At 43.0% G+C, this 25,430-nt stretch overlaps 1 protein-coding gene and 1 pseudogene across 1 annotated transcript in view; one reads left to right on the forward strand and one right to left on the reverse strand.

Moving 5' to 3' along the window:
- Positions 1-25,430, forward strand: part of LOC129695700 (talin-1-like) — a 232,274-nt gene that overhangs the window by 41,058 nt on the left and 165,786 nt on the right.
- On the reverse strand, positions 8,637-12,205 carry LOC129695708 (steroid receptor RNA activator 1-like; annotated as a pseudogene).

A 25,430-nucleotide genomic window follows, 5' to 3' on the forward strand; every position in this document is an offset into this window, starting at 1 on the left:
CAGCTTATTTTAGATTGAAGTTTAGGTTGAAGTTACAGAGAAAGGTTGAAGTTACAGAGAAAGGTTGAACAAGTTAGGGCTTTATTCTTTGGAGCGCAGAAGGTTAAGGGGGGACTAGATAGAGGTTTTTAAAATGATGAGAGGGATAGACAGAGTTGACGTGGAACAGCTTTTCCCACTGAGAGTAGGGAAGATTCAAACAAGGGGACATGACTTGAGAATTAAGGGACTGAAGTTTAGGGGTAACATGAGGGGGGAACTTCTTTACTCAGAGAGTGGTAGCTGTGTGGAATGAGCTTCCAGTGAAGGTGGTGGAGGCAGGTTCGTTTTTTATCATTTAAAAATAAATTGGATAGTTATATGGATGGGAAGGGAATGGAGGGTTATGGTCTGAGCGCAGGTATATGGGACTAGGGGAGATTATGTGTTCGGCACGGACTAGAAGGTTCGAGATGGCCTGTTTCCGTGCTGTAATTGTTATATGGTTATATGGTTATTTATTTATTTTACTTTTCTTTGCATCGGTTGGAAGCTGCATACTAAATCTCATTGCACTGATGTGCAATGACAATAAAATAATAATAATAATTATTATTATTATTATTATGTCTTGGCCTCCCCAGCCGTCTGTAGCAATGAATTCACCACTTCTTACATCTCCATTGTAAAGATACATACTTTTATTCTGAAACTCTGCCCTCTGGTCCTAGATTCTCCAACTACTCTTCAACAACTGCCCTTAAACAAACTGTTGTTTAGCCTGAACGTTTAATATAAATCCAGCCTGGGTGCATAAAATCAACATTTCGAAGAGATCTCTTCCTTGGTGATTCCCTGGTCTCTTTTTACATCCATGCCTTTCCACACTGCCACACATCACACTTCCACGGAGTCATGGAGCATGCAAACAGGCCCTTTGGTCCAATTTGCCCATGCCAACCGTGATACCCCATCTACACTAGTTCCACTTGCCTGCATTTGGTCCATATCTGTCTAAACCTTTCCTATCTATGTACCTGTCCAAATGTGTGTTAAATGTTGCCTCAACTACCTCTTCTGGAAGCTCATTCCATATATCGACCGCCATCAATGTGAAAACATAACCCCTTGGGTTACTATTAAATCCTTCTCTCACCCTGATCCTTTCCTACGCAACCACTGGAGATCCTTTCACCTCTTCGCTTCTCATTGTCCAAAGATCTGGTCTTTCCAGCAAATGCAGCATCTCACTTGGACTTCTTCCAATCTGCATTCACTGCTCACAATGTGGCCTCATCTACATTGGAGAAGCCAAACGTAGGCAATGGTAGCTCTGTGGAGTATCTTCTCTCAGTCCATGGGAGTGAGCCTGAGCTTCAAGTTATTAGCCACTTCATCTTGCCATCTCACTCGCTCCCTATTCTCATTGCCTATGGCCTCACTGTTACAACAAGGCTCAAGGCTCTTGAGGAATGGTACCTTTGTCTTTCATCTCTGCACATTGGAGATTTCAGGGCGCGCTCTCTCTCTCGCTCTCTCTCGCTCTAGCTCTCGCTCTCTCTCTCGCTCTCTCTCATATTGACCATTGACCATGCTGACCATGGTCTGAGAAAAGCCTCATGAATGTCTCATGAATGCCTCATGAATGTCTCTGAAATTGGAATGATAAACACATTTGCAATTTATTTAAAATGCTTCCAATAATTGATATGCTAATTTTAGACTAGGCATGTAATTGGAACAAAGATAAACTTGTGTAGAAAGCAGAAGCACTGTTTCTACTTCCTCTTTGTACTACTCTTTTCCGGGAATGGGCACAAATGTTGAGAATCTCTCATTAATTTTGAAGTATGTTGAACAAAATTGCGAATTTCAATCATTGCCTTAAATATTTGCATTTTTTAATGGACCTTTTTTGATTATTTTCTTCCACAATCCCCCTTATAATGTATCAGAAGTGGTGTTTAGGTGTAAGCAGTACACTTATATCTTGGCGATACAAGCCTAAGGCAGGCAAATGAGAAGCGCATCATGGTCAGCATGGACAAGGTGGGCTGAAAGAAGCTAGTTTCTGTTCTGCGTGTGCCCCTGATTCTATGATGTGGAGAAAACATTCTCAATGGGATTAATGTCAAATTAATATAAATGGATGGTTTATAGTAGTCATGGACTCAATAGGCCAAAGTTCCTGTTTGTGTGGTATGTCTCTCAGCCATGATCATATTGAATGGCGGTGCAGGCTCGAAGGGCCGAATGGCCTACTCCTGCACCTAATTTCTATGTTTCTATGTTTCTCTATGGGTCAATGATAGGCAAGCAACAAATAGCACACACAACTATGGAGGGGGAGTGTTAGAGTTTGATTCTTGGTATAAGTACTTTGCATTAATGGAATTTAATAATAATAATAATAATAAATTGTATTTATGGGCGCCTTTCAAGAGTCTCAAGGACACCTTACAAAAATTTAGCAGGTAGAGGAAAAACATGTAGGGGGAATGAAATAAATAGTAGAGACATGACTAGTACACAAAGTAAAGACAGAATTCAATACAAAACACAATAATAAGGCAATTAAAGCACAGATGAAAAGGGAGGGGGACGTGGGGCTAAGGATAGGCAGTGGTGAAGAGATGGGTCTTGAGGCGGGACTGGAAGATGGTGAGAGACACAGAATTACGGATCAGTTGGGGAAGGGAGTTCCAGAGCCTGGGAGCTGCCCTGGAGAAGGCTCTGTCCCCTAAACTGCGGAGGTTGGACTTGTGGATGGAGAGGAGACCGGCAGATGTGGATCTGAGGGATCATGAGTGTTGGTAGGGGGAGAGGAGGTCAGTGAGATATGTGGGGGCCAGATGGTGGAGGATTTTGTAGGTGAGGATCAGGATTTTGTAGGTGATCCGGTGGGAGATGGGAAGCCAGTGAAGTTGTTTGAGGACTGGAGTGATGTGATGCCAGGATTTGGTGTGGGTGATGAGTCGGGCGGCTGCGTTCTGGACCAGTTGGAGTCGGTTGATGTAGGTGGAGCTGATGCCAAGAAGAAGTGAGTTGCAATAGTCCAGTCGGGAGGAGATGAAGGCATGGATGTCTTTCAGCAGAGGGCGGTGTGAGAGAGGGTCTGAGTTTGGCGATGTTGCGGAGGTGAAAGAAGGAGGTTTTAATGACATGGCGGATGTGAGGCTCAAGGGAGAGGGTGGAATCAAAGATCATGCCAAGGTTGCGGGCCTGGGGAGATGGGGAGACAGTGGTGCCGTCGATGGTGAGAGTGGGGTTATTGATTTTGCTGAGTGTGGGTTTGTAGCCTATGAGGAGGAATTCTGTCTTATCGCTGTTGAGTTTGAGGAAATTATGTTGCATCCAGGTTTTTATAACTGACAAACAGGAATTGATATGGGAGAGGGGGGGGGGTTGTGGGGGGATTTGGTGCCGAGGTAGATCTGGGTGTCATCAGCGTAACAGTGGAAGTCCAGGTTGAAGTAGCGGAGTATCTGACCAAGGGGGAGGATGTAGATGATGAAGAGGAGGGGGCCGAGTACGGAGCCTTGGGGAACGCCTTGAGTGACTGTGGCTGTAGCAGAGGTGTGGTTGTGGAGAGAGATGAAGTGGGATCTGTTGGAAAGCTAGGAACGGAGCCAGCTGAGTGCAGAGCCTTCAATGCCGAGGTCTTTGAGTCTGGTGAGCAGGATGTTATGGTTCACTGTATCGAAGGCTACGCTCAGGTTGAGGAGGATGAGGATGTTGAGGGAACCAGCCTCAGCAGAGGTGAGGAGGTCGTTGAGGACTTTGAGCAGTTTCTGTGCTATGGAGGGGGCGAAAACCAGATTGGAGGGGTTCAAGTAGGTTATACGCAAGGAGGTGGGAATGAAGTTGCGACGCAACGATACGCTCCAGGGTTTTTGAAAGAAAGGGGAGGTTTGAGATTGGGCGATAGTTAATGAGAGAGGAGGGATCAAGACCAGGTTTCTTTAAGATTGGTGTAACAGCAGCAGTTTTGAAAGTGGAGGGGACAATTCCTTGGGACAATGAGGAGTTGAAGAGATTAGTGAGGTAGGGGCAGAGAACGGGAAGGCAGGACTTCAACAGGGGAGTGGGGAGAGGGTCGAGGGAGCAGGTAGTGGGATTTGGAAGAGCAGATGAGTTTGGAGATTTCAATAGGGGTGACCAGGTCAAACTGGGAGAGGAAAGCAGTGTGGAGGAGGGGTAAGGAGGTCAGTGGAGATGTTGAAAGGAGGGGCCTTGGTAGGTGGTGGAGTAGATGCTGGGGAGTCGGGTACAGGGGATAAAGATTGATAGATGGTGCTGATTTTATCAGGGAAAAAGTGGAGGAATGAGTTGCAGAGCTGGAGTAGAGGTAGGGAGAGTGTTGGCTCGAGGCTTGAGGAGGTTGCCCACTGTGGAGAAGAGGGTTCTGTGGTTTAGGCAGGGATCGGTGAATATGGAGGAGAGGTAGGCAGATTTTGCAGCATCTTTTGGGCATCTTTGTAGTCAGTGAGGTGGAGTTTGTAAGCTTCAAGGTGGACTGAGAGAGATGATTTATTTGTGAGTCATTCAAGTCGGCGACCAGTCTGTTTCAGTTTACGAAGTGCAGGTCTGTACCAGGGTGAAGATGAGTTGGAAGTTACGGTTCTTGTTTTGAGGGGGGCCAGAGTGTTGAGGGAGGTAGACAAGGTGGAGTTGAGATGGTTTGTGAGATCATCAGGTGAGATGGGGGTTGAGTCCAGGGGGAGAGTGGTGGAGAGGAGGTCAGAGAGATGGTGGGGATCAATGGATTTTAGATTACGGAAGGTGATTTCTCGGAGGAAGTGGGGGCGAGGTGTCAGAGAAGGGATGGTGAACCGTATAAGCTTATGATCAGAGAGGGGGAAGAGGCATGGATGGAGGTCGAGTACCGGTCGATTTGTGGAGCAGACCAGGTCAAGGATGTGACCTTTGTCATGGGTGGGAAAGGTGACGTGCTGAGTGAGAGAGAAGTTTTCAAGTAAAAAGGCGAATTCAGATGCGAGCTTGCAGGTGGGGGAGTCCATATGAATATTTAAGTCACCAAGTAGCAGCAGAAGTGGGGAGAGGGATGAGGCAAGTTTGAGGAGTTCAGTGAAGTCAGATAGGAAGGAGGGGTTTAGTTTAGGTGGCCGGTAAATGAGGATGACTGCCACGGAGGAAAGGGCTTTGAAGGCGAGGAATTCAAATGATGCTACTGGGGGGAGGGTGAGTTCAGTGATACGAAAATTCTGTTTGAAAATAACAGCGAGGCCACCTCCATGGCGGGAGGGGCGGGGCTTGGAAATGTAATTAAATCCAGGTGGGGATGCTTGATTGAGGGAGAAGAAGACATTGGGCTGTTGCCAGGTCTCAGTGAGCAGAAGGAAGTCCAGGGTGTTGTCAAGGATTAGTTCATGGAGGGCAAGGGCTTTGTTGTTGAGCGACCTGGTGTTGAGGAGGGCAAAGTTGGCATTATGAGAGGGTGGAGGGATGGGGGCAGGCTGGAGAGATCTGAGGTTGTCCCGGTTGGCAGTGCGTGCGGTCAGCTGGGATGGGGTGTGAGGGGGGGCAGAGCGTGGTAGTGAGCAGATGGATGGAATGGAATGTCCGTGGTTGAAGCAAACAAGCCTGCGACGAGAGCCTCTGTAGATGAAACGTGGTCGACGCAGAAGTCCAAGCTGTTCAATGACCTGGATGCAGGATGGGATGTGGTTGTTGAAGAAACCAGTCATCTGCAGAGTTGAGTATTTGAGCATGATGGTGAGGGTGCAGAGAGGTGTCCAGCGGTGCAGGTGGAGAGAATATCCAGCGGTGAGGGAGCAGAGAGGTTGGCCAGCAGAGCGGGTGCAGCGAGGTGTCGAGCAGTGAGGGAGCAAAGAGGTTGACCAGCAGTGCAGATGCAGCGAGGTGTCCAGCATTGAGGGAGCAGATAGGTTGTCCGGCAGAGCAGGTGTATCTGATGATGTAATGATGAGCCAATCTATTAACGCTGATTCATACTCGATGGATTATTTCCAGTTTGACTTTTAATCAGTGGTTTTTTTTGTACTTATGCCATCCACAATATTCTGCTGTGGTGTTCTGCGTGTATCTAACTTGACACAATATAAATATAAACCACTAGTGGACATGGCATCCTTATACGTTCTTTCAGGCCTATCAATGACATTGGGTTTAATTTGCTTTCTGGCCTAAACAGGGAATGAACTGATATGCTGGTCTGTTGTAAAGGGATATTTTTAGAAATATATTGAGTTACAGGTTACGGTAACGGTTGCATAATTACAATAAAGTTATTTCCTTTTATTTGAAAACATAACTACTGTTTGTCAAGTAGTTCAATACAAATCTTATATTTGGAATATTTCAAGGCATGTTTCACTGAATATCTACAGTTTACAGAAATAAAGAACATGATGTATAATTGGCTTCAGAAAATGGCATGCTATAAAGTTCAACAACCTGTGATTGGTATTCATGCTCAGCAAAGCTTTACACTGCTGTTGAATGAATGCCAACTGCTGTTCAACTACTATAATGTTTATGAGGCTGCACTATTTTAACTGGAATATTTGCTCAGCTGGTTTAAGATAGCAAAAACATTTTTGGCTGCCTTCTCCACGAGTAACATGAAGCAAGGAATTGTTTTGAACCACGAAAGGTATTGTGGTCCAAAAGCTTCTTCAAGTAGTTGGGTTTTAAGAAGCATCTTGGGGGGAAAATGATGGGGATATTTGGAAATTGCAGATGCTCGTTTATATATTTTAAAAAACGAAGTGTTGGTGTTACAGCAGGCCAGTATCTCAGGAAGAAGGCTGGAAAAAAGGATCCTGACCTGAAACAGCACTTCTTCCACAGATGCTGCTTGACCTGCAGAGTGACTCCAGCATTTTGTGTTTTTATTTCAGAACCTGTAGGGTTTGGTATTGATGAATGTGGACAAATTACATTTAATGATGACCAATAGATCAGAATTGATTAAGGAAGAGGACTAGAGGTGCCAGAAGATGACTGGTGAGACCATGGAGAGACTTGAAAACAAAGTTGAGAATTAAAAAATTGATGCATGACTTAACCAGGATTTGTTGTAGGTCACAATAGGAGTGATGAGGTAAGGGATTACCAAATTGGGTTGTAATTCTGAATATATGTTTTGAAGGATTGAGTAAAAAAAAGCTGGCTGGGAATTGAGCAGAACAGTCCAGCAGTAATCGAGGTTCTCGACTGAAGTTTCCATAGTGGTTGACACAATGCAGTGGGCGAGTCATCTGTTATGGAGGTGGATGCAAGTAAACTTGATGCTGCCGAGGACGTGTGGTTCAAAGCACAATTTGCCATTAAACAAGCTTGCCTGAAATGGAGCCAGCTTGTGAGGGACTATATAAACACGGCTATAATTTCTACAAGGTGAAAACAAAATGTATAAAAATGGCCGTTAATAAAATCTAACAATGTGCACTTTAACCACATGCGATTTTTAAAAAAAATTCAAATCTCAAATTGTGGAGTAGAGAGGCAAAATAAATAAATGATGGGTCTTTGTCCCAAACATTATGGAGGGCACCGAACATGTATGCCTATAACTTCAATGACCATCTGATATTATAATGCCGTTTTATGATGCTGTTCTTGTAATAATGGCAACACTGATGGTAGTTCTTAGTATTATTTTTGTTTTTTGCTTACTAGTCCTGCAGCATATGTATCCACCCTATGTATAGAAACTCTATGTACGAGGTACCCAGAACAGAAAACTAGTGATCTAATCATAATTAAAAATTCCCAAGCATTTTGTATGAAAACATTACAGTAGTTATCTCCCGTTTATTTACAGATTTTGAACTCCTTTTGAGTTAGAATTGTAGAAGAATATTAATGTTTAGGGTTCTTGGACGTCACTTGCACTTGAACCATTAAGTTTTCATTTCCACCATCACAGATGCATGACCATCCGTGAGCATTACACCTTAATTGTAATAATCTTCAGGCCAGTGATAGTTACAAATGTAACATGCAAAAGTACTGTGGGATTTTTTTTAATTCTATGCACCAGGCAGAATATGAAAACAAGAAAATGTTTGAGTTTATTCAAGAACAAAATACCAGTTGAAGCACATGGTGGCACGGTGGTGCAGCAGTAGAGTTGATGCCTCGGCACCAGAGACCTGGGGTGGATCCTAGCCATGGTTCCTATCTGTCTGGAGCTTGTACGTTCTTCCCGTGACCATGTGGGGTTTCCCTGGATGCTCCGGTTTCCTCCTACAAAGACGTTGGTTAATTGTCTTCAACAATGATTGCAAATTGTCACCCGTGTGTCGGATAGTGCTAGTGTGTGGGGATCACTGGTTGGCTTGAAACCACATTAAACTAAGAGTGTAACTCCGAGCATTCCACTGTAGGGATTTTCCTAAAAGAGCAAAGGCAAAAGTAGAAATGTTTTTCACACAAAGTGGTGAATCTCTGGAACTCTCTGCAGAGGGTAGTTGAGGCCAAGCTATATTTAAGAGGGAGTTAGATGTGGCCCTTGTGGCTAAGGGGATCAGGGGGTATGGAGAGAAGGCAGGTACGGGATACTGAGTTGGATGATCAGCCATGATCATATTGAATGGCGGTGCAGGCTCGAAGGGGGCCGAATGGCCTACTCCTGCACCTAATTTCTATGTTTCTATGTTTCTATGTAAGCATTGGGAAAGCAAAAGATAAAACTTGTTTTTGGTGATTGGCTAATACAGAAGAGAAATTCGCAGTTTTTAGAACTTCCATATATTTATTGGAATTGCAATGTGTCATTTCTTCCTGTTTCACAATCTGATTTAGAAATGGGAAGTTTAGCACTGACCATATCTAGAAGCACTACTTAAGGCGATACTTGTGTCACTCCATTTGTGAACCTTTTGTAAGGCACAGAAATAATTAACCGAGAGAGAGAGAGATGGTCCCATCTGTTTCGAATGGCCAAATGTTTTGTTTATTTAACTTTCTAGGGTCACAATCTTTCCAGTTAAATTTGTTTTGATTTCCTTGCAACCCTGCATGTGTTAAATCTGATCAGTCAAATATATCTGCGCTACCAGTAAACTGGGAAAAAATAAATTGGTCTTCAATGTGCATTTCACCTTCTTATATTGTATCTGTTGATGTGCATGAGTGTTTCCAGCACGGATCATCAACCATTATTTTAATATATTGTAAACCACCCTCTCCCGGAGTTGTTGAAGTCATTTGCAGCTTGCTTAACACAAGAGTAGACACAAGGGACTGCGTTTGCTGGTATCTTGAACAAAAAAAACTTAAGGCCAGCCCATTAGAATGAGTGAACTCAACAAATATACATTTGGTTTGATCTTTCTTATTTGCAGTGCTCAAAAGATGTACTGGGGAGTAACATTGAGATGAAGGAACCTATTTGCATTGGACTAGGAAAATTGGCACTTATCACAAAGGCATTGGCAAGTTGCAGGTTTCTTTCATGATGTGCATTTAGGCTCATTGGAAGGGAGGTGTCCGAGACCATGCAAGGTACCATTTTGACACTTTCATTGGAAACTCATGATTGAGAATGATTGTCTCTCAAAGAATACTTTACCGTGAGATTTAGGCTGATATGGGATTTGCAGGATCTGTTGCAAAGCTAGACAGTTTTGTTCTCCCAGGAGGGAGCGGTGTGCCTGGATTGTTGATCATGATGATTATTTCTGGGGTTCCAGATTTTCCATTTTCTTTGGCTAACATGGTTTGAGTGCTGAATTCCTTGCAGCAGTCTATCTCTGCCTCAATCCTCCGTGCACTCGTTTGCCATGAACTGCTATGCATGTGTTTTGGTGTTGAGTATAAGAGTCATTAAGTCGTTTGCTGCTTTATAAAACTCCTCTTAAGCCACATTTGGAGTCTTGTGTGCAATTCCAGTCGCTGTATTGTCGAATGATGTGGAGGCTTTGACGTGGATTCAAGAGTTTCACAAGTATGTTAACACACTAGGAACTGCATGTGCTAGTTTACCAACATAAAAAGTGGTGGAGTAACTCATGAAGTCAAACAGCATCTCTGGAGTACGTGATAGGTGCAGTATTTGGTTGAAACCCTGGCTACTGAGTTACTCCAGCATTTTGGGTTTTTTTACACACAAGGATGTTGCCTAGATACGGCAAAATTGGACAAACTTGGATTATTTTCTCTGGAGGTTGAGGGGAGACTTAGCAGGTGCATAAAACTATGAGAGGATAGGTTGGGTGGTCAGAATTTTTTCTCATGGTGAAAATGTCAAAGACTTGAAGACATAACTTTAAGGTGAGAGGGGAAAGGATTAGAAGTTTTATTGGCCACATTTTTTTGAAGCTGTGTTATGTGTGTGGACTTCATGGAAACATGGAAAATAGGTGCAGGAGGAGGCCATTTGGCCTTTCGATCTTGCACTGATCTCCTGTTCCCCATATCACTGTTCAACATCTCAGTTCCCTGATTCAGCTCTGGGGCTGATTCAGCACCAGCAGTCAGGTCGTGTGGCAGATTTTTGGTTTCAGCAATGAGCCGTTTCACTCCCACCATCCCCTGTCCCACCTCACCACGTGGTCAACCATCAGAGATGTGTGGAGGTCATCGACAGCATCCCACCGGCAGCTCGCCATTGCTTGTGCAAGCTGCTGCATCCTCCTTTGCACTGATACAGACAGCTTCCCGTTCTGCCAGTTGTCTTGCAGCATTGTTTGACGTCTGCCAATATCATCACAAACTTGTTTCTTCACTGACGTCCTGCAAGCCTCCAGCATTTTATTCAGTGGAGCTAAAACTTCCTCCACCTTGATGTCACAATCATCAGCGCCCGCAGAGCTGAGTGCAGGTTTGCAGGGGAGAGACGCGCTGGGAATTTTGGGTGGAGGTGCCAACCTACTCTGTCTGGCTATGGAACTGCCAGGGGGTGTTAATGCAGGAGGAATTCCAGCCGCTCCACAAACTTCCAGCTGAGGTGCTGTCACTCTCTTTGTGAGGAGCGGTTTCCTTTGACCAATCTGTGCTCAAGTCTGTAAACCGTACGACAACCGGGGAGGGTCATTTCAGCCGCGGTCCTGGTTCCCGGGTTTGACGAACAGGTCTGACATCTCTCCCCTGCCACTGCTTTACCGGACTTCACTGCTGTGGGAAGAGGTCAAAGATACACTCCCCTTGGATACAATAGCATTGCTTAGGAGGCATTTAGATAGACCCGTGAATGGGCAAGAAATGGAAGGGTATAGTTCAAGTGTAGACAGATATGCATTTAAATTGCCATCATGGTTGTTACAAATGCTGTGGACCACAGGATCTGTTCCAGTGCTGTATGTACTCTTCTGTGTTCTAATTATATGGGTATTATGTTTAAAGTATCATTTCCCTTTTCTACTCCCTTGTCTCACTTCCTACTGGCCACGAAATCGGGATTGGCATCATTGTACTAATGTGAGTAGTGGTTCAACTACCTTCACATGCTTGTTTTCGCTTTGAACAATGTCTCTTCTAATTCCACTCCCTTCCTTCAAGTATGAAATGTTGCTATGGATTCCAGTTACAACTATTGGTTTCAGCTGCGTTATGGCTTTTCCCTGGCCTATTCATCTATTTTATATGCATGATCTGTTACTCCTTCCCGACCATGTGATCTTGACATTTTCATTAGCCAAGGGTCTATTTTCCAACCCGTTCTTATTTTGAGGTGAATTTGCTGACCTTGCTTTTGCCAGCTGTAGTGGAGATGATTGATGAGGAAAATAAAATCAAACTTCAATGTGGACATACGAGGAACTGCAAATGCAGTAACTCAGTGGGTCAGGCCGTTTCTCTGGAGAACATAGATAGGTGATGTATTGAGTTGGTACCCTCCTTCAGTGATTGTGGTGGGGGAGAAAATCAGAAGAAAGCGGGTCAAAGCCTGGTGAGTGATAGGTGATACAGGTGAGGGGGGCGGGGTTTGAAACATAGAAACATACAAAATAGGTGCATGAGTAGGCCACTCGGCCCTTTGAGCCTTCACCGCCATTCAATATGATCATGGCTGATCATCCAACTCAGTATCCCGTACCTGCCTTCTCTCCATGCCCCCTGATCCCTTTTTCCACAAGGGCCACATCTAACTCCCTAACACCTTTCCCCTTATCCTTAAACTGTGACCCCTTGTTCTGGACTTCCCCAACATCGGGAACAATCTTCCTGCATCTAGCCTGTCTAACCCCTTAAGAATTTTGTAAGTTTCAATAAGATCCCCCCTCAATCTTCTAAGTTCTAACGAATAAAATCCGAGTCTATCATCAACACTCACGTGAGGGGAACAATCGGTGTTCCTGGGTTCAGCCGCGGGCCGGCGGCATCTAGCCTAGGTGCGGCAGCTTCGACCACCCCGGGCCCTTAAGAATTTGGTGCTGCGGGAAGTTTTCAATAAGATCAGCGCAGAGGGAGAGACCCCTCAATCTTCTGAAGTTCTCACGAAGTACAATCCGAGTATTATTGTATCATATTGTACTGCAGTCACGGTCAGACAAAGGTCAGAATGGAATTCGATTCAATTCAGATACTAGGCAGGTTGACAAAGGCCAGAGATGGAAAGACAAAGATAAGGATTGAAGAGTTGTGAATTGTCAAGCCAGAGGAAGGAATATAGGTAGAGGAGAAATGTGTGTGAATCCAGAATCAACATGGAAGGGAAATGGAACAAAGTTTTATTTTTGTAGGTTTGTTACTTGAAATTGGAGAATTTCAAATGTTCACTTAAATGTAGCCCAAAGGTTCCATCTGGGAGATAAACTGACCTTCTCAAAGTATCTGTTTCAATTACCACTTCCTCTTAAATATTACATTTATTTTCCTATTCCACTCTTCAGGAAAATAGAGCCACATCTTTGGTCCCTACTGCTAGAACGAAAATGTTGATTTTTAACGTGATACAGTTTGAAGGTCCCCTGTCTGAATACATTGAAATTCGTATACTTGCATATTCACGATTTTTTCTGAACACGGATCGTAAGTTTCTGGACGTGCGTTGATCAGATTATTTTTTTTAAGTCTGCAGTACCTACAATTTTAAGATAAAATTGGATAAAAAATATACTGCTGCTAAAGACTGACAAAGATTAATATCCATGACACATGCATACAGTATTTGTACTGGGAATTTCGCATGGTTTACCAACCAATGTCTGAAGAAGGGGTTCGACCCAAACGTTACCTATTCCTTTTCTCCAGAGATGCTGCCCGACTCGCTGAGATATTCCAGCATTTTGTCTATCTGCAGTTCATTCCTACACAGCCGAAGTATATGCTTGGTTCAGTAGGGTCCAGAATGCCTAGCAAAAAGAAAAAACAAATTACTACACATTATTGCACATAGTTTAATTAAAGTAACGATCTTCATGTGATTGCTGTTGCTTACAACAAAGATCAGAACTGCAAGCGTTTTAGATGTACTCAATGTTGCAAGTAGGAAACGTAAGGAGTCATGTGGTAATGCAGCAGGTGATCTGTTTGGCTCGATTAATCTTAAGACCTTCTGAGTGTCTTGAGTTTACCACTGAACCGCGACTATCATCTTTCACAACCATCCCCTCGAAGGACGGAGGAAGTAAACTGCTATTGGTAGTGGACACTGGGTCACTTCCCCTTTACTGTCAGTTGTATGTTCCACCCCGTTGACCACGTGTTGGCAGTAAGTATTCCATTTCTTTCATATCCCCATCAGTTGATGATTGTCTATTTTGGCCAACATTTTTATTCCATTTTATCTGTCTGATTTTAACCTGTTGTCAAATCCTTAAGATCCTCGATCAATGCGCTGCATCTGTGTGTGCAAGTTAATATTTCTGAAAGATCATTGATCTGAAACATTAAGTCTGTTTTTGCTCTCACTGCAGAAGCTTAGGAGTATTTCCAGACTGCAGTATTTTACTTTTGTGTTATTGGCTGTACATTTTGTCACTTCCTTAGGTCCTTTAAAGTATTAAAGCGCTCATGTGTTTTTGTGCTGTTTTTAGCCTATTTGGTGTTGGTGATGAAGTTAAGATGCCACCCTTACTGTTACCCACACTTGGCAATAAAAATAGTTTATGCAGTTTGGCAAATTTCTTGGAATTTAACTGGTTGGATTATGGTGATTCAGGTGATTTGTAAGAATATTAATTACTCTAAAACATCATTGTGAAATAGTTCAGTAAATATTGTTTACGTCCAGAAAATTAAACTTCCTGTTTGAGATATTTTAGAAACGGACTCTTTGACCCAACTGGTCCATGCCAACCACGATGCCCCTTCTAAGCTAGTCCCATTTGCTAGCATTTGTCCATATTCCTCTAAACTTTTGTTTATCCACCTACCCATCCAAATATTTTTTAAATGGTTTTTATTATATCCACCACCTTCTGTGGAAAAAAAATCAGCCCTTGTGTTCCAATTAGATTTCTCTCTAGTCATCAGCTTATTCTTTCTAGTTCTTGATTCTCCTTCCGGGGAAAAATGTTTCTGTGCATTCACCTTATTTGTCCCCTTATGATTTAATACATGTCTATAAGATCATTCCTCAACGTCCTATGCTCCAAGGAAGAAAGTCCTAGCCTGCTCAACCTCACTCTATGCTCAGGTCCTCTAGTCCTGGCAACATAACATCCTGCTGTATTTGCATATAAACCTTTTGTGAATTGTGCACCGACAACCTTCTGGGTCTTAGAGGATGATGGAATCACACTGTAATTATATTTAAAAAAAAAAAACTTTCCTGATTGTGGTTAATTTCACATCTTTGCACGTTGTATTCCATTTGCCAGACCATCCCCATTCACTTAACCTATCTGTATCCCTTTGTGCCCTCATTTCCTTTCTTCCCTATTTTTTTCTCACTAGCGAATTTATCAGCCATACTTCCAGAGCTTTAGTTAAATGTATTTTTTAAATAAATAGTTTGGGGGAAAAAAAGAGGCCCCTGCTCTGATCGCTGTAGCACACTGTTCTTTGCATCCTGCTAACCAGAAAAAGGTTGCGATCTCAGTCTGAAGAATGGTCTCAACGAAAATGCCATTTATTCCTTTTCTCCAGAAAGACTGCCTGACCTGCTGAGTTACTCCAGCATTTTGTGCCTATCTTCTGTGTCAATCAGCATTTGCACATCGTTCCTACACAAAGACATGTTTATACCTACTTTCCTCGTCCAGTTAACTGTCCACTGTCCAGTCTTCCTAGTGTGTACACACCAATATGTTACCTCCTGCACCATGACCTTTTAGTTTCTGATCCTTTGGAGTATTTATAGCATTAGATTTTTCATATTTGAGATTTCCTCTGCACAAGTGCCTTTAAGTTCCGGTTGTCCTACGATACAATCATACAGATTCACTTTTAAGGGTACAAAAAAGGATTTTAAGGATGTTTTCAGAATTGAGGATGTCTCTGGGGACTCGGCCAATTCATCCTTGTTGTACAATCTCATGATTTGGATAAAGTAACCTATTCAAAATCTTTAGAATTTTGTTGTGCCAAGCATGCAATGCATCTGGGGTTGAGCAAAACTACCAAACCTTCATATACGAGCAACAAGTCCAAGTGTGGGAATGTGGAACCTTAATAATGTTGTAGTTAGTGGAACCGCAGGATAACAGACTCCTGGCAAAAGGCATACACAGAACTAATGACGGTTGCGGTAATTTGAGGCTACTCATCTCACACCCAAGCATCACCACAAAAGTTCCTCATGAAAGTATTCCAGGTCCAGTCGTTTGTGATTGTTGCAGTGACCTTCCATCATCAAAAGTCAAATGTAAAGATACTTATTCACTGATCGATTGCAGGGTGTTCAATTTCATTTGTATCCGCTGCTGGTGAAGCAATCTATTTCCCTAAGCAACAAAGCTTGGAATGCATTCAAACAGGAAGATAAGTTTGATGTCATCAAGGACAAGACAGCTTATTGTACTCCTTCCAGCACCCAACAATTCACTTCTTCCACTGTTGGTGCAGTGTGTACCCTCTACAAGAAGCCCTTCAGCATTTTGTTCAGTCTGTTTTGGTGCCATCTCCCATTCCTATAATATCTTTCATATGTGGAGCAAGGGACACCAGTTTGCTTGGGAAAACCTCCATCTGTAGGTCACATTTCTACACAACTTGAGAATTTATTTCTGTTCCTTCAGTGTCACTGGGGCATGGAGAAGCAAACAGAAACTGACTGGGAGAAAAATACCATAATTCAGGAGATGTGGGTGAAGCACAAGTTCTGGTGTGTGTAGGTTGGTTGGAATGAACAGTTTCTGTTAATGACCTTTTCTGATGGATATATCAGTCTGGCGCAAGCTCTTCATTTATTCATTTGTATCTCTCAATAATTTGACATTACAGTCAGTGACATTAATAGAATATCCACAAGAATTATTTTACGTAGTTGAGTATTCTCCTGACAAAAATGATAGAAGGGTTGAGATAATTTATAGCTTTGATATTATTACAAGGTTTGCTGCCTGTCAGAACAATACAATATCTTTGATTTAATCTGGAGAGGCAAAACGTTGGTTAAATATGCAGATATCATTTGTGATTAGTTGGATTTGCAAAGTTTAGAAATGACGTTTCCAAAACTTGTACATTACTGATATCCTTTTCTCTGGTAGGAAATGGCGTTTAGTTTTTATCTTTGGCAATAATGCTGTTTACTATTGATACGAGTGCTTTGTCATTTGGGGGGACATCTGTCAGGAAGTCTTATTTCTTGTTTTTAGCAGTGATCTGTCATTCAGCACGGTTGCACTTGCTCTTAAATGAACAGTGTTTCCTGTTAGGATCTTCTAGGAAGCTACGTTCTATAGTAGGCATGCTGTTTATCTATCCAGTACAATTATATCAAGGTTAAAATTGTTTGCAAACCCACAAACTTTTGTTATCTAGAATGGTCACAAGTTAATTCCTCTGTAATTGTAAACACATTTATATTGAACATTGGAATTGAATTGCCATAGTTTGGTCTGGTATATTCTACATTTGAAATTGTTCCTTACACAAGGTCAATTTGCACAATACAAAAATGCTTCCAGTTGAGGAATCCTAGTTCCTGTGTGCAGCTAAGCTGCAGGAAATACATTTACAATATGGTACATTTTACATGCTATTTTTAGTTCTTTTTGCTGTTGCAATTTTTGTGTGAAAATTAGTGTTATATGAAGATGGTATTGATGAAAGTATAATCTACATATACAGTGCAAATTAAAGGACTAAACAAAACACTCCTTGGTGTTAACAGCCATTAGTTTCCAGAAGAAATTATCAAACGTGCAGATGAAATTAATATTGGTTCTTCTTACCTTTACTGATTCCTGCAAAAAAGAATATTTATTCAATTTATTAAACATTTCCACATGTGAATTCTTAATGGAAAAGCTACATGTTAGACTAAATGTGCAAATTGTACAATTGTGTATCTCAATGTAATTAATTGCTGCATTAATCGTTATCATTGATACCTAAACTGGTTAGATTTCAAAAAGAAAATGTGAGGAAAATTATAGAAAAATATATTTTCAAATATTTCTCATTTAAAATTATACATTTGAATCTGCCAATGGAGTATTATCGTTTGAAGTAAACTGCAGTCCAAAATGTTATAGCTTGACAAATGGAGTTTGGGTTAATATGTTGAAATGTTACACCATAAATTTGATACGATACGATAAAACATTATTCATCCCTGGAGGGAAATTGGTCTGCCAACAGCAACAACACATAACAAGGTACACAAAAACTTGAAATTAATAGTGAAAACAGAAAGAAAGAGTTAAGCGACTGTTGGCTGGCTGCTGTGTGTAAAGTGCCTTAACCAGAACGAACAAACAAACAAGCGCAGGCTTATCCCCTGGGCAGAGGATTCTAAAAGTAGTGCCCCCCCCGCTCCACCACACTGGGTTCCCCTTTGTTCTCCCACCGTCCCTCACTGCGATCCCCCCACGCTGGGTCCTCCATTGTTATTCACGGCAGCCCCCCCACGCCAGGTCCCCATTGTCTTCCCCTTTACGCTCATCGACCGCTGATCGTGGGTTGATCGCAAGACCCCACTGCCGCCGAGGCTTGTGCTGCCTCCAAGGCTCCTGTAGCCGCCGCTGAGGTTCCTTCGGCCCAGCCAGGCCTCGCGACCCTGGCTTCACCGCATTCCTCCGGGAGGTCTGTGGTTCTTGCATGATTTCTCATCCAGAAGCTAATGTTGTGAACAATGTCACTTTAACACAACACAATTGTATTTGCATAACAACTTGAATCAACAAAATCTTCTCTAGGTGCATCACAGTAGCATTATCAAAGCAACATTGACAACAAATCACATTAGAAAGCATTGCAGCAGATTAGCAAAAGCTTGGTCAAAATAAGGGTTTAAGGAGTGACGAGAGAAAGACAAGGGTTTTAGGGAGGGAATTCCAGAGCTTCAGGAACTTAGCACATGAAGACTTGGCTGCTTAATGAAGAGCATTGAAATTTGGGATTGATCAAGAGATGAGAATGAGAGTACAGATATCTAAGTGCTAAAATATTGAAAGGCTGATCAATGAGACCATGGAGGTGGGCAAATGATTGTTCCTTGCATTAAAATATGCAATATTGTGAAATTATTTCTTTAATTCAAGGAGATCCAAGCTGCCTTCCTCCTTGTTGGTGTAAATCTGTCAGTTCAGATTCTCCTGCTATATTTTCCCTTGCCATGCCTTTTATTCCTAGGAAATGGTGACTTCATTCTTTTGATCTAATTTTTAAGAATTATTTTTTGAAGGTGGCAAGCTATTTGCCTCTCTGCCACATTTGTACTTGAAGTAGAACTTCAAGTAGCAACTTCTGTATCAAAGATGCAACCCAATTAACAAGGCTCTATGGTCTGAAGGAAATATCTGTGGAATTCCCTGCCCTGAAGGCAGTGGAGGGCGATTATCTGGATGCTTTCAAAAGAGAGTTATATAGAGGTCTTAAAGATAGTGGAGTCAAGGGATATGGGGAGAAGGCAGGAACAGGGTACTGATTGTGGATGATCAGCCATGATCACAGTGAATGGCGGTGCTGGTCGAAGGGCTGAATGGCCTACTCCTGCACCTATTGTCTATTGTCTATTTAGTTAACAATAATGCAGAAGAAAACCTTGTTGTTTAGCTAGCCCACATCTTCAAGCTTTGCTGTTCATATAAGTAAGTTCGATATTCCAAAAACGCAAGGTATCATGGGATTTGTCAAAGGTCACTCGTGATAAAGAAAATGCGAACAAAGCTCTGTATTAACTGTGTATAAATTGTTAACTATTCTATCAATGAATTGATCTAGAATTCTGTCAACTCCATAGCTTCCTTTCTTGTTCTGCTGTTCACATGCTACTTACACAGTCCCAGTTCTAGTTCAGTTCATTAATCTGCAATTATGTAATATTCAAAAAGTTAAAGAATTTATTAGTTTCATGGACAAGGGGTTCCTTTAAAACCGCGCTGACTTTTTTTCACACAGAGAGTGGCGCGCTCTGGAACTTACACAGTTGAGGCCACTTCATTGGCTATTCTTAAGAGGGAGTTCAGCCCTTGTCTAAGGGGATTAATATGAGAGAAAGGTACGGAATACTGTAATATTCATAAAAGTTAGGCTCGAAGAATCCTTATTTTATGTTTCATGTAATCCTTAATGTGTTTGCTACTGGAATAAGAAAATATTACTTGTGTTTGAAACATTTTCTTATCTTTATTCATAATTTATGTGTAAAAATATATTTAATCTGGGGCAGGCAGTGACTGTATCGGTGTGATGTGGGCTGATGCTTTATCTAAGGCCGTGTGAATGTACCGTTAAGGCAGGGGTCGGCAAAGTAACCCGAAATCATCCGGCCTGCAAGCGTATTATTTTAGTGACTAGAATGTTGTTCTTGCCTTCAGTGTGACTGCCCAGAGTTCTCCCTGTGCTCGGGCAAGGCAGCTTTCTGGGACTGTTTTCACTGGGATGGTTTTACATTGTGTAGTTTACTGTGCGTGAGTAATAGATCAGAGTGTGTACCCGCTCCTGTGGACTCATCTCACTGTGAAGTCTGTCACAGACGGATTCCACTGCCTGTTGGTCAATAATTGGATCGATCTCCTGAACCAGTGGCCGCAGATCTACCGGCGTGTTCTTTCCGATCTTAACTCACTGTGGAATGAATCCATTAACGGAGCCAATCTGCTGTCAGATTCTAAGTTTTCTCTGCCTTCCCTCTGGAACCCATCAGATGCCGAGTTCCCAGAGCCCTGGTTAAACGCGTCGGGTCACGGTTAAGTCTGTGAAACCGGCCCCATCAGAGACTGCGGGCGGGATTAACGATAGAAAGGACCATTCCACCCATTGTAGCGGGTGGCTGTTCGTGAGGAGTGTGAGGGAGAGAGTGGAGGAGTGTGGCGTGAGATTTAATTTCCAGCAGCATGTAAATGATGGACCCACAAGGGTTGACACTGCAACTGCAGTAGCGAGAGCGAGAGACTGAACAGTTTGTTTATTTTCAGCTGAAAGCAACCTGAATGATCACCGCACTTACTGCTGATGTACTACATACTGCCATTGATAAAGTCACATTACTATACCTGCAACAGGCACGTTGATTACTCAGGGTAGGCAGTCAGTCCGCTTTAAAAAAAAACCTTAAACACGCATGTGCAGATTATTCTCCTCTTCGTAAGCCATCAGTCGACTGTTATAAAGTCTTCAAAAGCCATATCCCTTAATAAAGTACAGCGTTTCCCGGCAATGAAGACGCACCCCCATTTTGAGTTGCTACATTTTGAATGAAGACTGGCGGGACAGAATTTCTCACGCTCAAAAATTAAAAATAAAGAAAGTAACAATTCAATTTGCCCACAGCTTCAAAGTCTCCTTCATTCTGAATTACTGAATGGGTGGGGGGTAGAGGGTGACGGCAGGTGGAGAGATGTTGGGAAAAATGGGATCACACTGGGACAAGTTGAATCAGTTGTGATCTTGTTGAATGACAATACTTGTTCAAGGGACCAATTGGAGGGAGAGTTCCTTTCACAGTGTGTGGGGAGTCTGGCCAGGGGTAAAGTTGCGGGGAGGGCAGGAGTGTTGAGAAGGAGGGGGTCAGGGATCATGCCAGTAACCCACTCACTCACCACTGCCACGGAGCTCTGGGAGCGGAGCCACTGCATTGTGGCCGGGGGGGGGGGGGAGTAGCTCGGGTGGCTGTGAGCGGCCGCTGGGACCTCAGCACTTTCTGCCGGCTCGCTCACCTCTGGCAGTGCTCTCCATCGGAACACCTCTCCTGCTGCTCGCCGGCCTCACTCATATCAGCTGCTTCCCGCAAATCCTTAGATTCCGACTGCCGCCGGGAGCAGGACATGGCCTCAATTGCTGCGCTGGGCGACACTGCAGGGCATTCACTTTAAATGTAGACCGGACAGTGAAGGGACCAACTCAATTGAGGTTACTCGCGCTGACACGGGTAAGCTCCATTGCCCGTTGTTCTGTTATCCATCGCCCACGGAACCGAGCTGGTTGCTGGCATGATCCCCGACCCCCTCCTTCTCAACGCTCCTGCCCTCTCCGTAACTTTGCTCCTGGCCAGTCTCTCCCCATGCTGTGAAAGGAACTCTTCTTTCTCCCCCCCCTGCTTCCCATCAGCTGCCAGCAATGAGGGATAAACTTGGCTATCCCTCAGTACAACAACATCGTTCTTGATGTTGCTGTACTGAGGGATAGCCAAGTCTATCTTTCTTGGCTAACAACGTAACCATCGGCCTCCAAGATGCATTTAAATTTTCGTGCCTTACTAGCTCAAAGAAATTTACTTACCAATTTATTTGCACACTAACTTCATTCTTCTCTCTTTGTTTCTTAAGATACTCTTAAGATAATGACAATCCATGTTTGAAAAACCCGCCAAGAAACTTGCGCTGCGCATGGGCAGTACACAGTCCATGGTGCAAAGGCAGAATTTCAGCTGCCTTCAGCTCCCCTTGTCGTGAAGCCTTGAAACAGCGTCGACGACAAGTACTGCGGTTGAAAGGCACGGAGAATTATGCCTACCTAAGAGATCGATCTCTTATGTAGGCATAATTCTCCTGTGCCTTTACTATTTATGTTTAATAATTACCATATTATAATTTTAGTCCGGGTAGGCAGTGCCTTCCTTGCCTACCCTGATGGCACGTGCCTGACCTGCAAGGAATGAACAAATCCAAATATATCACAGAAAACTGTAAAAGTTTGTTTGCCAAAGTTCTTACCAGGCACATTAATAACTGCAATGAGCGTATAACTGTTATACCAGTGTCTCAACCTAACTGCTATGTTCAGTAGACATAATATTGCTTAAAGCAATATTTAGTCTACGGAACATAGCAGTTAGTTTGAGACACTGGTATAACAGTTATACGCACTGAAGCATAAAGCAATAAAACCAACGAAATCATTGTACTTTTGTACAAATGAACCATATATACACCTCGTTAATAGTTTTGAAAGCAGTATTTTCTTACCTCGAAGAAGAAAAACTGGAAAATACGGATGAAACGCAGGTCTGTATACACGCAGCAGCTCAGCTGGTGAGAATGTTTATCGCGAATGACCTATAACCTGGGCATGCGCAGTTGAAATACCGAATTCACTTATTGTCAAGCAATGTGTCTGTTTAAATGTTTTTGCTATTCATAAACATAAACTTTTTAACATTAATCAGAACCAATATTGTGAAAATTTGTATTTAAAAATACATAGGAAAACTCTTGTACTATTAAAATTCATTTTTAGTAAACCTAAATATTTGAAGAAAAAATTCACTTGAGTTTCCTGTTTGCAAGAAAACAGGAGGGAGGATTCAGTAGGTCAAGCAACATGTGTGGAGATAAAAGGGATGGTTGACATGCCAGGTTGAGATCCTGCACCATGACTGAGGTGGGGAAGGGGCAGAGGAAGGATGGGCAATATATAAGTGCAAGGGAGGGGTGAGACAGGAGCTGGTAATGTAGGTGGATTTGGGAAGTGGAAATGATGGGCAAGAGGGGGAGGGAGAGAGATGGAAATGGTTAACGAAGAGGGAGAGAATCTGGGAGGACAGGTGGAAGTGGGATAGGAACATGGGATGCGGATCACCAGCTTTCTGATTCCTTTGCAGCTGTTCCTCTCTGGGTTGTGTGGAGTCTTTGATGCCATCTCCTGCCTTGACAGGACAATGGCTTTAGATGGATCAGCGATAGGTGAATGGCGGAGTAGACTTGATGGGCCGGATGGCCTAATTCTACTCCTATCACTTATGACCTTATAACCCTAGTGTAGCTTCAGTGGTCAAGTTTCCCATGGAACTGCTGATGAACTGCACAAAGTTGTTGGACACCAACAATGTTGGAGCACATTCAAGAGATTGCCAAATATCTTCTTTCAGGATGTTTGTGACTCCCCGCTATCTTGCACGTGGAATTGTGAACATGAACGTGAACATGAACATCTGTCCACTAACATGTCCTCAATTTCCCAGTTTAAGGATATCTGTTGAGTTTATAGACAATAGGTGCAGGAGGCAGCGCCTTCATTCACTGTGATCATGGCTGATCATCCACATTCAGTACTCTGTTCCTACCTTCTCACCATATGCCCTGACTACTTAATAATCTTATTTATATAGCACATTTTCAGTCAACTTACATTGTCCCCAAAGTGCTTCACATAATTACATTACATTACACACAGGCAAAGGTGGGTGAAGTGTCTTGCCCCAAGGACACAACGACAGTATGCACTCCAAGCGGGATTTGAACCGGCTACCTTCCGGTCGCCAGCCGAACTCTTAGCCCATTGTGCTATCTGTCGTCCCACAAGAGCTCTATCTAACTCTCTCTTGAAAACATCCAGAGAATTGGCCTCCACTGCCTCTGAGGCAGAGAATTCCACACATTCACAACTCTCTGTTCTAAATGGCTTACCCCTTATTCTTAAACTGTGGCCCCTGTAGCGAGACTGTGCAGTTTGAGCTATATTCCAGGAAACTGAGATCTTTAAAGTAACATTTAAATGGTAGCATCATAAAAAAAAAAAATGTTTTTAAATTTATGTCGCATTACCTGACAAGGTTAGTGCCCTATACTGCAAAATAAATAAATCCTGCAAGTATAGTGATGCTTTAACTGCTTGATTATTTGAATGCAGAACATTATTATGCAAAATGCTGACGTTTTCCGCCAGCGTTGTGAATAGTGTTCTGAAATATCAGTCCAGTTTCTTTGCCCACAAATGCTTGTCAAGCTGGGCAAATCTAGTAGTTCAGCAAAGCAGGAAGTGCTGGAGTAACTCAGTAGGTCAGGCACCAACTGTGGTGGGAATGGACAGATGTCATTTTGGGTTGGGACCTTTCTTCACTCATCCGGTGATTGGTTTGATTTCCAAAACCTCATAGAAAGTCATATAGCATGGAAATAGGCCCTACGGCCCAACTTGTCGATGCCAGCCAAGATGCCTCATCAAAGCTAATCCCATTGCCCGCATTTGGCCCATATATCTCTAAAACTTTCCTGTCCAAGCATCTTTTAAATGCTGTTATTGTATCTGCATCAGCTACCTCCTCTGACAACTCATTCCATGTTCCCAACATCCTCTGAGTGAGAAAGTTGCCCCTCGGGTTCCAATTAAATCTTTCCCCTCTCGCCTTAAACATATGCCCTCTGCTTCTTGATTCTCCTAACTTGGGTAAAATACTCTGTATTCGCTCTATTCAATGGCATGCTGGATTTATTTATTTTGCCGTATTGGGCACTAACAAGAGGAGTTGAGTATAGGAGCAAAGAGGTCCTTCTACAGTTGTACAGGGCCCTAGTGAGGCCATACCTGGAGTATTTTGTGCTGTTTTGGTCCCCTAAATTGAGGAAGGACATTCTTGCGATTGAGGGAGTGCAGCTTAGGTTTACAAGGTTAATTCCCGGGATGGCGGGACTGTCACATGCTGAGCGAATGGGCTTGTACACTCTGGAGTTTAGAAGGATGAGAGAATATCTTATTGAAACGTATAAGATTGTTAAGGGTTTAGACACGCTAGTGGCAGGAAACATGTTCCAAAGTTGGGGGAGTCCAGAACCAGGGGCTACGGTTTAAGAATAAGGGGTAAGCCATTTAGAACGGAGACAAGGAAACACTTTTTCTTACAGAGAGTTGTGAGTCTGTGGAATTCTCTGCCTCAGAGGACGGTGGAGGCCGGTTCTCTGGATACTTTCAAGAGAGAGCTAGAAAGGGCTCTTAAAGATAACAGAGTCAGGGGATATGGGGAGAAGGCAGGAATGGGATACTGATTGGGGATGATCAGCCATGATCACATTGAATGGCGGTGCTGGCTCGAAGGGCCGAATGGCCTACTCCACCTATTGCCTATTGTCTATTAATTCCCTTCATGATATTACCCCCCGCTCCCCTCAGTCTCCTGTGCCGCAAGGAATAAAGTCCTAGCTTGCCAAACCTCTCCCTATAGTCCAGGCCCTTGAGCCATGACAACA

The sequence above is a fragment of the Leucoraja erinacea genome, chromosome 1, assembly GCF_028641065.1.
Source record: "Leucoraja erinacea ecotype New England chromosome 1, Leri_hhj_1, whole genome shotgun sequence".
NCBI classification, from domain to species: Eukaryota; Metazoa; Chordata; class Chondrichthyes; order Rajiformes; family Rajidae; genus Leucoraja; species Leucoraja erinaceus.